This window comes from Camelus dromedarius, chromosome 4 (assembly GCF_036321535.1).
Source record: "Camelus dromedarius isolate mCamDro1 chromosome 4, mCamDro1.pat, whole genome shotgun sequence".
NCBI lineage: Eukaryota > Metazoa > Chordata > Mammalia > Artiodactyla > Camelidae > Camelus > Camelus dromedarius.
This window is the reverse complement of record NC_087439.1, coordinates 79,709,096-79,723,675: the sequence shown is the minus strand read 5'-3', so window position 1 is coordinate 79,723,675 and position 14,580 is coordinate 79,709,096.

Below are 14,580 nucleotides of genomic sequence, written 5' to 3'. Positions count from 1 at the left end.
CAAAATCTCACTGCATTTTACTGTTCTGACTGCATTCAATGTCCATCCCTGAACTAGTTACTATGTACAGGAGAACTATATGCAATGATTGGTTTAAGCCTAGGTCACATGTTCCACCTCTGAGCCGGGAATGAGCCAACTCTACTTGAAGACATGATCTGAGAACTGGGGAAGAAAGGATAATACCCCAGAGAGAACTGGAAATGGTAACAAGATGAAGTGAATAGATGCTAGGCAGCAGAAACAAAACAAACAAACAAAAAACCAGATGCTGACCACCCCATTCCTCTCACTGACAGACCAGAGAGGCAAGAATTGTGTTTGTACTTGAACCCAAAATAGCAGTAGCAGCGGAAGGAGGTCAGTGGGACTGTCTAGGCAGACTCCAGGCTGCTCCTGTGCATTGCTCATTCCACGTGGCAGGTAGAAGTCCTGTGGCTTTAATTACCTCCACCCAGGCAGCACTTTTAACCTAAGGAGATTCTCAGTCAACCTGGCGAAGTGAAAGCAAGAGAAGCAGAGAAGGGGGAGGGAGAGGAGGAGGTGGCAGCTAAGAATGGTGTGGAGAGAAGGAGAGCTGGGTACAAGTGTGCTGTGTGTCCACAACCCCAGATGACTTCTCTGCCCTGGAGCTGAGCCCTGTGGACTGCATCACCCAAGCCCCCTCATCCTCTGGCTTCTAGTTGGCTTTGGTCAGTGGCTGGCAAGGTCAGGAGATGAAAGAGGGGGAAAAGAGAGAAAGTCAGATATTTATTCCTCCTGATTCCTCCTGGATTTGTCATGGTCGGACAGTGTCTACATCCCTCTAGTGTTTCTGTTGGGTGATTCCCCTTCCATGGTGCCCTGTTCATTTAGGCTCCATAACACTACCTCCTCCCTTTGTGCCCTCAGGCCTAAGGGTGACTCAATGCTCCACATTTGTTCCCTTACTCATACCTACATCTGTATAGAGTATCTTCATTAGGAAGTCTCTGAATGTGTTTCAGAACCCCCCAAGGAATGTGTTGTAACAGGCAGGTGGCAGACGCAAGGTCCACTCCAGCCAGATGGTCACACCAGGTTACCACGTGCCTTGATCGCACCTTGATTCCATGAGTCTAAGGAATAGCCACTCACACCTGTTCTTCAGGACCTAGCCATCTTGGGAAGCCTAACAGTTAAAATGATGGGTTGAGGTTTATTTTCCCTCTCTCCTCCCAATCTTTGCCAATCTCTTTACCTTATTGTCTAACCAAGTAGAAAGTGTGCTCACCACGCTATACTTGATAATGGTGGCTACCATTTCTCGAACACTTCTAATATGCCAGGCACTGTACCAAACACTTTATATGCTTTATCTCATTTAATCTGCACAACAAAAGTATGGGTTACATACTACTGTTTTCTGCATTTCATAGAAGAGGGAACTGAGGCTCAGACAATTAAGTAATTTGCCCAAGATCAAATAGCTGGTATGTGGCTATGGTGGTTCTCATTGGTGGTCACCAATATTTCTAACTTTCTTTGCCTTCCTAGATACATGGGAAAACTGTATTTCCTGTCTCTCTCTGCAATTGGGCAGGGTCTTGTGGCTAGCGTCACCAATGTATTGTGGCTTCAAGTGACAAGATACTCCTGGGCTGACACATTTCAGAGCTGGCTTGTGGTCTTCAGTGCATGATCCCTCTGCCACTGCAGTCATGGGGCTTGTGTTGAGATGGGGGTGCCATGAGACTAAAGTGGCTTGGCCGCTGAGCCACTACATGAAGGGAGCTGCCCTGCACAGTCACTCGAACCTACACTGACTTAATGAAAAGGCTAAATAAACTTTTACTGTGTTAAGAAATGAAAAATGTACTGTGATTTGTTATTACATAAACCTAACCATTTCAAAAAATGGAAGCAGAGTCTTGGATTACATAAACCTCTTGGTCACTAATCAGTTGTATGACTTCAGAGATGGGTTACAGTCTGGGCCTCAGTTTCCCAGTCTGTGAAATGTTTGCCTGGGATGAGAATAGCAATGTGGTTCATTTTAGTTTACCTTTCTATGAAATACAGTGCAGGAGCCTGAATTTGAGCCAGGCTCTTATATGTGAGTGGAAAACACGTCTCTGGTTTCCCTCTCACTGCATGCCACGGTCACTTGATACCAGCTCAGCACTTCCTCTTCCTCTCCAAGGCTCCTGGCTGGTGCCTGAAGCCACCCACATGGCCTCCCCTCTCTGCCACATCCCCAGCCCAGAGCCATCTGTTGGAGTTTTCAGTTTGGGGACGCTCCTGGGGGGAATGACTAGCCAGCCTGATCTGTGTCGGCTACAGCCCTGCTGCCCACTGCTTGTACCCATGACTGTGCAGGCTTCTCCGAACTCTTTTTCTTGGAAAGCAAATGGAATTATTAAATATTCAAAACGCCTGCAATGAGGCAGTGGATGTGATAGACGGAATCTGCTTCTCGATTGTCTTGAGAGGGCAGTTGCCTTCTCAGAGTCAGGCTGGGAGAAATGGTCTCAGCTGAAGATCCCCCAGCTCCTCTGGATGTGTCACTGATGTGTCCACCTCACATCTGGTCTCAGAACATGCGGGCTTTTGTCCTTCCTGGGGACAAAGCCATCTACTGACCAGTCCTCTTTGGTAGCATATTATCTTATCTGAGTGACATGTGACTATGCATGGAACTCTGGGCATCTGAGATGTACACATACATTCATAGCCTTAAATCGAAGGGTAATGTGTATTCATACCCCAAACTCCCCCAGTTTATAGTGAACAGTGATACTCACACCCTGTAAACTGTAGTCATGTACGTACACATAAGCCTGTTTTAACAGAAAGCCCACGTAATGCAATGTGGCTTTTTAAAAAGCCTGTTTTTAATGGGTACCCAATGTGCACATGTAGATTGATAGAGAGACAGAAATGTTGATTTTTAGATACAAATGTAGCAATAATAAAACCTTGAATTTATGTACCTTCTTTTTCCTGAGGAATTACAGGATATGTCAAGTCTCCCCCTATATAGACAGCACAAAATTTCACTGTGCATATGTTGTGAAGTGGAATTAATATAAACACAAAGCCCCATAACATCTTGGTTTATGTCACCTTGCACCTCATACACTTTGAGCATCTGGATTCACACACCTTCTGAAATAAGAGAGGCTCGGGTTCTGTAAATCATAACAAGATGATGTAATGTAAAATCGTCCATGTGCATGCTATATAACTCTATGTTCTAAATAATGTCACCTGGAGATGAAAAAAAATTGTATCTGCCCTTTCTGCAATATTTATCATTTCTGCTTTTTCAGATTAGACATGGTTATTGACATAGAAAATTGTTATATGGGTATATGATTGTGCCAAAAAATCCCTTAAGCTATCTGTGATATTGTGATTTACAGGATAAATAGATATTTGGTTATTCAGAAGACCAAATATCTATGAGAAATAGTCACATGTCACTCAGACAAGATATTATGCTACCAAAGAGGATTTCTCATAGAGATTTGGTTTCCATCCATGCTTTCTGGTTCACAGCTCTCCAAACACTTGGAATTTCCTGAGCAATGAGAACAATGGGATAATATTTGGTCTCTTGTCCTCAGTTCCTGAAAACATTTCAGAAAAGGTGACTTTTGGATCTCACCCAAGGTGGGGGAGCTGGTGCCAGGAGAACAAACCAGGTGATTAGAGGGTTGGAACTTTTAGTCCCACCCCCTGATTTCTAGGTCGGGGAGAGGACCTTGTAGTTGACTCAGTTGCCATCGGCCAATGATTTCATCAATCAAAATTATGCGATGAAGCCTCCATTAAAACCCAAAAAGAACAGGGTTTGGAGAGCTTCCAGGTTGGTGAACACGTAGAGACACAAGGAGAGTAGTGCATCTGGAGAGAGCATGGAAGCTCCATGCCCCTTCCCGCATGCCTTGCCCTGTGCATCTCTGGCTGTTGGTTTGTATCCTTTTGTCTCATTTTATAATAAATCAGTAATCTAGTGAGTGAATGGGTCTTCTTGAGTTCTGTCAACAATTCTAGCAAATTAATTGAACCTGAGGAGGAAGTTGTGGGAACCTCTGATTTATAGTTAGTTGGTCAAAAGTTACCTGTACTTTTGGACTTGCAATTGGCATCTGAAGGTGGTCTTGTAGGACTGAGCCCTTTACCTGTGGAATCTGATGCTATCTCTGGGTAGATAATGACAGAATTGAATTGTATTCTCTTACACCCTGCTGGTTTTGTAGAATTGCTTGTTGGTGTGGGGAAGCAGACATGCATGCGCTCACATGCACGCACACACACACACACACACATATGCTGGAATTAGGGAATCCTATTTACTATCTGCTTGTGCTCTTGACTGTGTATAATGAGTAAATACCTCAGAATAAAAAAGTAATAAAACACAAGGTTGCCCCTCTAATTCTAGCATGCATTTTCATAAACTGGAGCCAGGGTGATGGAGGGTATTTAGTATATGGGAATGTCTCAGAATTCTGTTGGTTCAAACAGCGTGGGGCACTGAGTCCTGACTCTGAGTGTTCATGGTTGTGTGACCTTGGCCACTTAACATCTCTGTGCCTGTTTTCTCATCTGCAAATGAAAGAGAACCAACTTTGTAGAGTGATATAAAGATTAAATGAGAAAATTAACATAAAGCACTTCACATGGTATCTAGCACATGATCAACTCTCAGTAATAGTTGGATATTCCCATTATGACTGCAGTGATCCCCAGCCCCATGTGCTGACACGGCCAGAGGCCACTCAGTGCAAAGCATCATTTATGTGCCATAAACTCTGCCCCTCCCCAAGCATCTGAAAAAGCAAAAAGGATTATATATAATCAGAGACGTAATTCATGTCCTGGTTGTCCAACCCTCATCCACAACAGCCAAATGAATGAATTTTGCTCTTACAAATTCCCAGCTGTGATCATATTTTCTAACTTCCTCAGCAAACAACACAATCTCTTCACATCACCAGCTCTCCAACTTTGACATGCTGTCATACTTCTTTTCTAATCTCCAGACTACCTCCTGGTCCTGGTCCTGTTACCCAGCAATTCTTTTATGCACCCCTGCAGTTAGGAACCCCAGAAAAACTAGCCTAGTCAACCTTCTCTTCCAGTTCACCTATGTGGGGAACATGCGTGTGAGTGATGTGTGTGTATGTGTGTGTGTGTGTGTGTGTGTGTGTGTGTGTATAGAATGAACAAAGCATGTAGAAAGAAAGGCCTGGATATGGATTCTAGGCATGTCCTTTAGTGTAAGTCACTTGACCTCTCTAAGTCTTCGTTTCCTTATCTAGAAAATGTGACCCTTGATCCCTACATTAGAGGACTGTGGCAAGAACAGAATGAGAACACACATATTAAGCAAGCTCCCAACACTGCTAAAGAGAAGCATGGATTAGCCCTAAGTAAGAAGGAGCTTGCTGCAAATTCCTTGCTTAGGGGAATGTTTGCAGTTCTATTGGGCAAGATAACTCCTTGTTAGCTGAAATAAAATCCTGTTCCTCCTTGAGAATTATCTTCTCTGAGCATTTTCACTGAGACTCAGTCCTAGCTAGGGCTGGCAAGATTTGTGCAATTCACACATACTTGCAAAATTCAAGAACATTATCTCTTACTGACAGACCGTAATGACTGTAATAAACAGGGAAGCCTCTGTTCTAATAAACAAGTAATTATAGTTGACAATGAATGTGTAAACATGATGCTAATTAGCAAATCTCATAGCTGTTCCTAGTTTGGGGGGCCCATGTGGGCATGCTTGGGAATGTGGGTAAGACCGGGCACCCCATAAGATTATGAATATGTGAGCTGTAGGTTCCACATTCCTGGTCAATCCTTTTTTTTTTTTTTCTCTTTTAATAGAAAGTATTATGTTTAAGTCAAGAAAATGAGGTCATTTTAGCATCTTGTTTTCTCAATGTAATCCTTTTAAACTCAGGTTTCCTAGTAACCTTGGGAGACTATAATTTATTACATGAAGTGCCTTTAGATATGGGGAAACTAATCTCATTACCTGGGTTATTTCCAAACTTAGATACAGAGATGTGGCTTGTCAATCCTTGGGATTTAGGAATGATGGGTGATAGAAGGCTGAAAGGAGAAGATGGTTAAGATTAATAAACAGTCTTTAACCAACAAATTGTCTTTAAGGAACGAAGAAAGTCCACACGGGGAACAGTGACCCAAATGGAGGTTCTGTCTTGCTTACAGGCAGATAGGCTGTAGCTTGAAGTTTTTCTTCCAAAGCAGGCAGCATTTTCATTTGTGCTTCCTGTGTGATGCGTAGCAAAATTATTTTCAATCAGGAGCAACCACAATTAACACTTGATCACAAGCAAAAATCCTGTATGCCGTAACTATAAATATTTTCTAAGAAATCCTTTTTTATTTTTGTGAATTGATGTGGTTAGCAAAAGAAAGACAGGCATGCTTTTCTACTAATCTCTTTCTTCTTTTATTATTCTATTAATTGTCCTCATAAGTATCTTTTTCCCCCCTTAGTTCCTCTTTCTCTCACAGTTCCAAGGCCATAAGTTTATCTAAGAGATATTAATGGATAATGAGTAGGAAGAAGCAGTATTGCCCAGTGTTAAAGATACTGACTTGTGGTTCAGAAAGACTTGGTTTTGATCCTTACTTTACTACTGTTTCAGTCAGGATAAGTTAGGTTATGCTGCAGTAACAAACAGTACCACATTATCAGTTTCTTAACACAAAAGTTTATTTAGCCTTTTCATTAAGTCAGTGCAGGTTCGAGTGACTATGCAGGTTCGAGTGACTATGCAGGGCAGCTCCCTTCATGTAGTGGCTCAGTAATCCAAGCCACTTTAGTCTCATGGCACCTCCTTCTCAACACAAGCCCCATGACTGCAGTGGCAGAGGAATCAGGCATTGAAGACCACATGCTGGCTTTGAAATGTGTCAGCCCAGGAGTATCTTGTCACTTGAAGTCACAATGCACTGGCAACACTAGCCACAAGACCCTGCCCAATTGCAAGGAGAGATAGGAAATATAGATTTCCATGTACCCAGGAAGGGGAGGAGAATCAGAAATATTGGTGACCACTGGTATGAACCACCATAGCCACATACCAGCTGTTTGATCTTGGGCAAATTACTTAACTGTCTGAGCCTCAGTTCCCTCTTCTATAAAATGTGGAAAACAGTAGTATCTAACCCATAATTTTGTTGTGCATATGAAATGAGATAAAGCATGTAAAATGTCTGGCACTGTGTCTGGCATATTAGAAATGTTCAAGAAATGATAGATCTCCAATCCACTCCCTACCTAGGAATCAGAGTGACCTTTTAAAAATCAGAAATCCATTACTTAAAATTCTTCAGTGGCTTCAACTCACTTAGAATTAAATGCAATCTCTTTCACCATTGTTAACAGGACTTTATATGGTACGATTCTTGTCCTCCTCTCCAATTTCACCTTCTATCACCACTCCCCTCATTCTCTAGCCTTCAGTCATGCTGGTGTTTCCCTAACATGCTACGTCATTTCCACCTCAAGTTCTATGCTTGCTGACTTCTCTGATTTTAACAATCTACCTCAGATCTTCATTAGTTCCTCTTCATCCTTTGGTAGGCATTCAGGAAGCCTTCCCTATCCTCATCATCTGTTTCCCTCTAGTCAATACATGTGCTAGTGGGTCATTCCCCATCACACCACCTGTTTCATTTCTTTATGGCACTTATCACCATATGAAATTACTTTATGTATTTGCCTACTTACCTGTTTTCCACACTAGGATGTGGACTTTGTAACAGAAAACCCTTTATGTGTCTTGCTTCCCACTGAATCTGTGTCACTAGGAATGGTCCAGGCTCCAGTGGTGAATGCATAAATCTATTCTCAGCACCTTTTCCACATTCCTGTATTGCCTCTTTTTGATATTGATTTGGAACTTGTTCTTTACTCATTTCTGTCTGGAGAGGAATATCAACTCAGAGCAGGGGAATGGCCAGCCGTGCTCATGTGGTGGCTGAGAGCAGGAAGGTGAGGTTCTGGCTCTGAGTTTTGTCTTCTAAGCCAGTGTTCTCCACAGTGGAGAGCTCAAGTGCCAGCTGTTTCAGAATAGCCTAAGAAACTAGACAAGAAGACATATCCCAAGTCTCATACTAGACATACTAAGTCAGAATGTATAGAAATGAGAGTCTACCTGGGGAATCTGCACTTTTACCAAGCACCCAAGCTGATCTTTAAGGCACACTTAGACTCCAGAGGAGCTCTCCTAGGTCTTAAGTCCACCAATTAAGCATACCAAAATACTTCTCTTTCCTGGTGATCTCTCACATGTACACTTACATTGTCTTGTGAATGATCAAACTCCCCATCTGAGATCAAGGCAGAGTGCCTTGGGGCATAGAAAGTACAGGCCCAATTGACTGATGCTCTCAGTGCCTTAATGTATGAGTTACCAGTTGCTGTGTAAGCACCCAAAACTTAACGTTCTTCTCACATTTTTCTGCTCACTAGAAACTCCTAGAGAAGAATAGACTAGAGTGACATGAGTCAGGCAGAAATAGGAGAGAAAATTAAAACCTATTTCAAATTACTCCCTATCCATAAATGGTTTGGACAACGAGGAGGCTGGGATATTGGTTAAGATGGGGATGTAATATTGCTTTAGATTCTTATACTCCACAACTGAAAGAGGTCTATAGCTTGGAGTAATGGTGACTGTGCTGATGGCGAGGGTGGTCATAATCTGTTTAGCAAATATGTATTCAGCACCTAATACATGCTATCACTGACCTAGGCATATGGGATCAAAATGGACCAGAAACCAAAAAACCAAAACAAAACAAAAAACCCTCTGCCTCATGGAGCTTAAATTCTAGAAGAGAAAATGTAAGGAAATATTGTTAGCATCTCACTCCCTGTTTGAAGCATTTTCTTCTCATGACTTCTTAGTCATGAGGAACTTAGTCACCACCGAGTCCCCAGCTTCAATGAGAGAGTCTCAAAACTTTATCTCTTCCAAAGCTTGCAGGTGAATTTCTGCTCAAAATGCTTAAATGCAGGGAAATGGACTCTAGTTGAGACATGCCACGTAGGTGTCACTGTTTATGTGTGTTTGGCATGAAAGCTGTGATAGTGTACAGAAGACTTAAAACAACTGCATTTATCTCAGTTTCAATAGGTCAGAAATTCAGCTATGGCCTAGCTGGGTTCTCTGCCTTAGGCTTTTCATGAGGCTGTAATTAAGATGTTGGCCAGGGCCGCCATCATCTTAAGGATCAACAGGGGAAGGATTTGATTCCAAGTTCACTTATGTGATTGTTGGCAAGATTCAGTTCCTTGAGGACTGTTGAATCAAGGGCCTTGGTTCCTCACTGGCTGTTGGCTGGAGGCTGTCCACCCTCAGTTCTTTGCCACATGGGCCCCTCCATAGTGCAGCTCACAATGTGGTATGTGATTTCCATCAGAGGAAGTAGATGAGAAGAGCCAGAGAGAGAATGAGAGTAAGACGAAAGTCACAGTCTTTTGTAACCTGATCTCTGAAGTGACATCCCATTACTTTGACTGTATTCTATTTATTAGAAACACATCACAAGTTTCAGCCCACACTCCAAAGAAGGTGATTACACAAGGGCATTAGTATCAGGAGGTGAGGATCATTAACACCCTCTTTTAGAAGCCACCTACCACAACTTAGCCTGAGTTTTGAACCACATTTTGACATGGAACACAGTATGGAAAACAGATAATAACTGTGTGAGGACCCTATGTGGCACCTGGAAATTTCATTTAAAAGGCAACGTTGCATCATAAGAAGAGCATACACTTTAGGGTGAGAGAGGTCACTGTTAGAATCTCAGTGTTGGTGTTCACCAACTGTATATAACCTTAGACTTAGTTTCTATAAGCCTTGGTTTTCTTGTCTAAAAAAAAAGTGGATAAAACCTACCACCTAAGGAGTTTCGAGGATCAAAATGTCACTTGGGCAAGGCACTTGTTAAAATGCAGATTCTCAGGTTGCTCTCCGAGAAATTAATATTCAGTAGACTTGGGGTGGCACATAAGAATTTCTATTTTTAATAAGTACATATGAAAACAGTGTGTGGCTCAGAACATGGTAGCTATTAATATTTTGCATGATAACAGTAACTCTGCAATGATTCTTGAGGAACCATATGCTTAAAGAGAGTCAACTGTGAATTAGTGGAAAGCAAACTGTATAGAGGATTAGAAAGTGTGTAAGTTCCAGCCCATTGCTGGGGGAATCTTAGGCACAGAGTCACCTAATCTTTCAGGACCCTTTTTTTCCCCTCAGCCTCTGCAAAATGCCTTCTAGCCTGAGTACTCTCTGTCTAGGAAAAGAAACAGTATCTACTAGCATGGATCCCTTTAGGGCTTTCCTGGTTGATGAAACAAGTGCAATGTGCTCACTAATGAGTCTTTGCTGGAACTTTGCATCTCTTAGTATTTCCTCCTGAAGACTATTCTTTGGAGCCTCTCATTCATCTACTCTTCTAATTCACATGACCCCAGCATCTCTGTATGTAATGAAATATATCTGAAAACAACCTCATTTAAAAGAATAAATCTATTAGGAAGCTGAGAACTTTCTGGCGTGAAATGAAAAATATTGATTGCTTCTCACCTGTTAGCAGTGAAATCCCATCCAGTTAATTAACCTGCTCAGAGATAAAGTTTATTTCTGCCCTTCACCTTCAGCTCCAAATCTTTAAAACCATTAGAACAAGTACCTGGTCAATGAATAAGTCTTCTCCCAGAGTGGCGTTCAGGGCCGTCTGTAATCTGGCTTCAGCCTACCTTTCGGACTTTACCTCCAGCTACTTGCCTTCAAATACCTTCCACTCCAGTCAAATGGAAGAACTAAAGTAGTCAGCATTCCCATTGTCAGAAATATACTTCTTTCCCCTAAATTCTGCATATTAACTCAGTTCAATGTCTCTTCTTGAAAAAGGCTTTCCTGGAGCTCTGGCATCTCCACCTCCCTCCACCTCTCCTAATTGCTGCCAAGGTATAAGCATTAATTACTTCTTTATTCTAAATAATCTCAAAACTTTTAATACCTTTGTAGCATTTATTATTTTATACCTTATATTATGATTATATACATAGTTATAGTACTATACCCTAAAGGATGCAATTCTAACCAATTCATTTTTGTGTTTCCCACATCTTCCAACACAATGCTTTGTCTATGATTAGGGTTTAGTAAATATCTTTTGAATGCTTACATGGAGACCCATTGATTTATGGCTTTTATTCTTGGGGCTCACAACCACTGCTTCATCATCAATATAAGGAGAATCTAACTCAGTGAGGCACATTCCAAGATTTACATTGTATTCAAAACAGAACTCCCAAGCTTTCCAGTATTTTTTTAAAGACAGTCCTGTAGTAGCTTCCCATCCTTAGAAGCTTTCTGCTTCTAGAAATCTTTTGCTGTCAGTGGAAGTGTTGGAAAAGAGAGTTTTCTTATGGATATCCTCCTTTTCAAAGACTGAATCCAAGCCTCATATGACTTTTCTGTCTCCTGCCCCAGTTTACTTGCATGACACACTTGGAACTAGTATTTTGTTGGCATAAAACCCTGAAACTCCATTTTAGGTAACGCAGATATTCAGTCATGTGTGAGAGTATTCATATGTGTATGTCTAAGTTGAAGAGGAGATATATGGTAGCTTCATTGAAACAGAAAGGCCATTAATTCATTCAGTGCTCATTTTCTTGATCACCCACTAGACTTTAGGCTCTGCATTATGTACTGATGATTCAAATATAAATACTGGTCCTTTCCTTCAAGGAGCTCTGAGTCTTGTAAAGGGAGATGAATGTATGATGAGATCATTATTATAGAGTGGCATTTGTACAGTGTCAGAGGCAAGCACAGGGTGATGTGGCGTGTGGAGAATTTTCTTTGCAAGCAGATAGATTTTTTTAAGCAGAGAAAATCTCTTTTGCAGCACAGTAGTCATACTGATATCAATAAAATACATATTATTTTGCAGTTAGTAACAACATCACAATCTTCTTTTAACCACTCACCTTGGGCTAGGTGTTAGCATCCATGGTGGGTGCTGAGACATGATTCAAACAAGTAGCCACTCTAGGTTAGCCAAGACCCAGACTCAGGTCCTTGCTCCTTAGAGCTTGTAGGAATGAATCATTGAAGGAAATGGCAGCAAAGGGTACTTTTCTTATGATTCATAGGGCTGAACTTCATGTCAATGATATTTTGGTGCAGAGATTTTTGCATGCTACTCTGTCTGCGGCTCTAACATTTCTAATGGAGTGTAGATGACTCATTGGGATAGCTTGTCCAAGTCCATGACCTTGAAGTTATGTATGCATGCATGCTTGTGTGTGTGTGTGTGTGTGTGGAGAGTGGTTATGAGGAAAAGCAAAAAAGTAATCCTAAATTTTAAATGACCAGGGTCTACAGCTGCAAGTACTAAGTAATTGTGCAGACTGCTTTATTTTTTTTTTTAATATTTTATTTGTTTATTTTTGGGGTTTTTTTTGGGGGGGTAACTAGGTTTGTTTGTTTGTTTTGATGGAGGTACTGGGGATTGAACCCAGGACCTTGTGCAGTGCATGCTAAGCTCACTCTCTACCACTGAGCTACACCCTCCACTGCTGTACAGACCACTTTAAATTTTCTTCTTTTTCTTCACATTCAGAAACACTTTTCTATTCACTAGCAACTCATTGAGAAAGATGGGGTAGGATGACTTGAGTCAGAAGTAGAAATAAGAGAAGAAATTAGCATCCATTTCAAATTACTTCTTGTCAGTGGCTCAGTGAAAGACTCAAATAGAGGGGAGGCTGGAGATATTGGTTAAGATGGGACTATAATATTGCTCTGGATTCTTACGATTACAATTGAAAGAGGCCTATGGCTTGAAGTAATAATGACTTTGGTGATGGTAGTCATAATCCATTCAGCAAATATATATTGAGTACCTACTGCATGCCATCAGTGACCTAAGCACAAAGGGTATAAATGGACAAAAACAAAAAACAAAAAAAACCCCCCAAAAAAACCCTGCCCTTTTGAGCACAAATTCTAGAAGAAACGGGCAAAAATAGTGCTAGCATCCCTCTCCTTGTCAGAAATATTTTCTTCTCGTAACTTAGTTCCATCAAGTCCCAGAATTAGTGCAAGAATCACAAAACTTTATCTCTTCCAAAGTTTGCAGACTGATACGTGCTTAAAATGTTCATATGAGCAGGGAAAAGGACTCTGGCTGAGATGTAGAAGTCTCTTTGTATGCGTTGAAGGGGGCAGTGATAGTGTACAGTGAGAAGAAATTCTACAGCGGTACTATCCACACTGATACCCTCCAGCTCTGGGAAATTGCTCGAGGTGGTACCTGATTCACTCCCCTCCATCCCACTTGCCTTTCTCCCTCTTCCATCACTTTGTTCCCTCCTCCCTTCCTCCCTAAATCCCTCCTTCTTCCTTGTCTTTCCCTTGGTCCCTCCCCATCCCCTTCCCTCGAACAGTTTTCCCTCCTCCTCTCTCTCCCTCTCTCTCTAGCCTCTTTCCCTCTCGTCCCCTTTCCCTCCTCAATCCCTCCCCGGCGTCTGCGTCAGGCCCCCACTTCCGTGACGCGCAGGAGCTGGGTGGGAGCTGTCCACTCGCCCGGGGTGCTGAATGCAGCAGCGGCGGCCGCGGCGGCGGCGGAGACGCTGAGAAAATTTTCTGCTCCAAGAACCTTGTTTCCAGACCTCGGACGGTCAGCTCGCCGCCCGCCACCTCCCTTCCAGCACCACCCCTTTGGGAACTGAGCCAGGGGGGCAGCAGTTGCGGCGGCGGGTGCTGAGCAACGGCTGAAGACAAGACAACATCTGGCAGCAGCCTGGAATCTGATTTGCTTCCTCTCGCCTTTTATAAGAGATACATTTATATATGGTTTTGGGGAGTCGCGAGGGCCAAGCCGGAGCCAAGTGCTGGCTGCCTCCCACTTCAGCCACGCTGCTTCGTTTTCCCCTCCCCACCTTCAGCTGGCACCGCAAACAAGCCTTACCTCGTTGCATCTAGAGGAGAGGTGGCAACAGCGAGCCCAACCAGCCAGAGGCAGCGGAGAAGAGGGAGGGGCAGGGGGCGCAGAGAGCCGACCGAGGCCGCCTTTGGTGGGGGTAGCTGGGGCAGAGCTGCCGTGAAGACCCGGCAGCCACCGTCTTCTGCCCTCACCGCTCCAGAAGCACTCTTTCTTGATTATTTGATAACCGAATTATTCTTATTCCACTAGTATTATTTCGTTTTTTATTACCCCCATTCCTCACTCCCCAGCCGCCCCCACCCCTACGCCTGCCTCGCCTCTGGTTGCATGGCAGCGCTGCCCGGGCGCGGGGGCTCAGGGCCGGCCCCCCGGGAGGGAGGAGGAGGAGGAGGAGGATCATGAAGCCCGGAGTCTTGGCCGCGCCGGACGGCGAGCAGCAGCCAGAGGACGAGCCGGAGCAGCCCCCGCCCCGGAGACACCTGGACGCCGACAAACAGTCGCCGCCGCCGCCACAGCAGCATCAGCGGCAGCGGGCAGACTCGGAGCAAGAGGAGGAGGGCGACAGCGGCCCAGAGGAGGAACAGGAGGAGAAGG